Consider the following 3,546-nt stretch of genomic DNA (forward strand, 5'->3'; position numbering starts at 1 on the left):
CATTCCAGGGGGGGTTGCTCATCTCATCTTCAGAGTCTCTTTCTGTGGACTCTATGCACTGAGCTGTGTGACGTATTTCCGGTTTTGAATAAGACCGCTTATTTGCTTCCGGCTGTGGCTAACTATATCCGCGGTCTTGGCAAATCTCTGTGTACTTTCCCTGGTATTGGTTTATTGCCGTTATTTCTAACATTGTATGATAGTTTATGATTATGCGTGTACACAGTGATATCCCAAAAGGCAAAGTTTGCCTTTCTGAAACACCCCACGTTAACAAAATGCTATTATGTACTGTATGATCATGTGACTTCCTGGGATGAAACGTAGAGAACATTTAAAATCTGTTCAATAGAACCTTTTATATATAAATGAACTTTGAAGTGACTTTTGGATTACTGATCATACTCTCAGCTGATGGTGAGGAGCTGCCTTCTTCATGGAGCGATAGCAGTGTGCGCTAACGGTAACCTAGCCTCTGTTGAGACATCTGAAAGTAATCACGTCTCGAAGTGCTTCTACCTGACACTGAAAAGTACATTTATGTAACTGGTTCGTCTTTGTCGGTCTGCGTTGTGTTCAGGTCAGGTGTGGATTCAGTTTCTTTTATTCTGGTTGACAGAAAAACAAATGTTACAATGCTGTCCAGGATTTTCCCTTGTGCTTCCCCCTAACCACTCAGCCACAGCTCGCAGCAGTCTGAGTCCGCATGCACCTCCCCCACAGCACGTGAAATAAAACATGAAAAGAACACGATACAATGAGAAACCAACATCATACCTGGTTGACAGAAAACAAATGTTACACTGCTGTCGGGGATTTTCCTCAGTGCTTCCCACTAACGACTGAAAATTGCACGGAAAAGAAAGAAAAGTTAACATAAAAATAGAAGAAAAATTGCGCAAAAATGGTGCGTTAAAAGCAGCCAGTAAAAAAAATAACATATCACAAACTGAGAAAATGAATGCAGTACAATTCCTACTTTTGTTAAATCCTGATAAAACAAGCTAAAAAAACAGTTTAAGCTAAGATATAATTACAAAGAACGGACACAAGGAGGAACACATCTTACCTCAGCCACAGCCCGCAGCAGTCTGAGTGTGCATGCCCAGACGTGTCTGCTGCGTCACCGCGGTGAGTTCAAGTACCCTCAGACAGACTAACACCCAGGTAGGAATGTTCATAAAAAAACTATTTACATAGAATTTGGTGGAATTACCCATTTTCCTGACCGCTTCATCCCGTTCGGGGTCGCGGGGGTGCCGGAGCCTATCCCGGCTACTGATGGGCGAAAGCGGGGTACACCCTGGACAGGTCGCCAGTCTGTCGCAGGGCCGCAATCACACACCCACTCACTCTCACATTCACACTTAGGGGCAATTTAGAGTCACCAATCAACCTATGAAGCATGTTTTTGGACAGTGGGAGGAAGCCGGAGTCCCCGGTGAAAACCCACGCATGCACGGGGAGAACATGCAAACTCCACACAAAAAGGTCCCAGCTGGGAGTCAAACCGGGGCCTTCTCGCTGTGAGGCAAGAGCGCTAACCACTTGCGCCACCGTGCAGCCCTTGGTGGAATTAAATAAACTAAACTAAACACCTGTTACATTTACACATGTTTAGAAACACTCGGCTGTGGAGTAATTGAAATACAACTAACGGGGCATAAAGATAAATGTAGTGATAATCAAACGTGTCTTTCATGCTAGCTAGCATTAGCCCAAATGAAAAGTGACAACGGTGTTAACATGTAATTTTCTAAATAATGCAGTCAGTTCTGAACCTTTTCTCTTGGCTGCATGGACCTGGAGGAAAGGTTAAGGTTATGATTACAGTTCCGGTTTGTGTTTAACCTCCAAATGGTTCCTGATCACTGCCGCAGCTGCAGCAGCGCTTCGCGCTCTAACTGGATTTCATTAAATACCACGGCGTTTACCTTAGGATTTAAATAAAATAAATGAAACAATGCAGTGATCTGCATCTTGTCTGCACCTATAACGTGTCGCCAGCATGAATGTCAATCAGTTTTAGAACTGGTCGCATGTAAGCATGCGCTAAAAACATTAGCAAGTTACCTTTAAAGTTTTCTATGTAGGACGACAAATATAAGTAAAAATCTTTTTGGATTTTTCCGCTTACGCAAATTTCCTAAACATTAGAAAAACCTTTCAAAAAGATACTTTAAAACCTTTTCAGAACTATCAGTTTTTATGCCTTTGAATGAGAATAAACTGTTTATTTCTCCATAAATCATAACAGCTCACCCATCTTGTTTTCTAAACCTAACCATCACCTCCTCGTGCCTAAACCTAAGTTCTCCCTCTCCATAGTTTTTGCCCCCTTAATAATAGCCTGGCCATGATTAGAATGCCTTATCTGTGACAGAGTGTCACAGAGAAAAAAAATGGTAATAAGGGTTGATTATAGATAGAAAAATGGGAAAAGGACTGCAGGCTTAAAACTATATTTTTGTTGCGGCTGGCTCCAGCAGGGGGAGGGACTTCTGGCTATTAATTTTTGGGCTCCATATTTCGTCTCTGTAGCCAGATTCTCTTGACACATTTTGGACCAGAAGACAATGTAAATGTATGTAAATGTACTGTATGTAGTGGGTTCACCTGCTGCTCAGGTGTTGTTAGTTGTCCTGTTTGCAATGATGGTGTGGAGCACCTTATAAAAGCTCTGTTGCTTTATGTGCTTGACCCACCAATCTGAAGAGAGACTAGTTACTGGACCTCAGTGGGTTTTTGGCCCCTTTAGGTAATGTGGTCACATCTGCACAGTTTCTGTTTATTCTGTGTGTGCTAAACAGGCTGGTTGGTGATGGTCAAATTGACGCCTTATGTCTGTTATTAATAACCCATGACGTCATCATGTAGGTGCAACTTAAACCATTTGACCCACATGGCTGTGTCATTGTTTGCTAAAACCATTGTTTATTTTTTATGATGTGTGATAGAAAAAAAATGCACATAATGACATCCAACCCATTGACCACTGAAATTCTTGACAGTTAATATAATCTGTTTCAGGGGACATATTAGTAGTTCCCTGTATATGATGCTACTCTGTCCCCCTATTGCGATTTCGATGAAAACACGAGTCTGTCTCACATTGGTGTTAGGGATGCATAGGAACCCCTCAACAAATGTTAGAAAAAGGTGAGTACCATCCAATGGTAGGGCTTGGTCGCTAAAATCAATTAATCAATGTGAATTGATCCAAGCTTAATAGATTAATTGATCCATTAAAAAGAAATTGATTTAGCACATAAAGTTAAAGCCTGCTAGCTTGATGCTAATGTTGATTGGAATTTCCCATATGACGGCTAATGCTAACGCTCGGTCAACGTAAACATACGCTGCTGACTAAATGAACAACTTTATATACTCATGCATGAATTTTCCAAACTCTTTTTAAAGAAATAATTTTTAAAGTAACCATTTTTGGTCTAAAGACCTGTTCTTTTTTTTTATCTGTTTTTTGCTCATTCTTTCTTTTTCTTCTATAAATAAGCGTACTGCTGTAGCTCGAGCGCCACCTAGAGG

The sequence above is a fragment of the Oryzias melastigma genome, linkage group LG2 (genome assembly GCF_002922805.2).
Source record: "Oryzias melastigma strain HK-1 linkage group LG2, ASM292280v2, whole genome shotgun sequence".
NCBI classification, from domain to species: domain Eukaryota; kingdom Metazoa; phylum Chordata; class Actinopteri; order Beloniformes; family Adrianichthyidae; genus Oryzias; species Oryzias melastigma.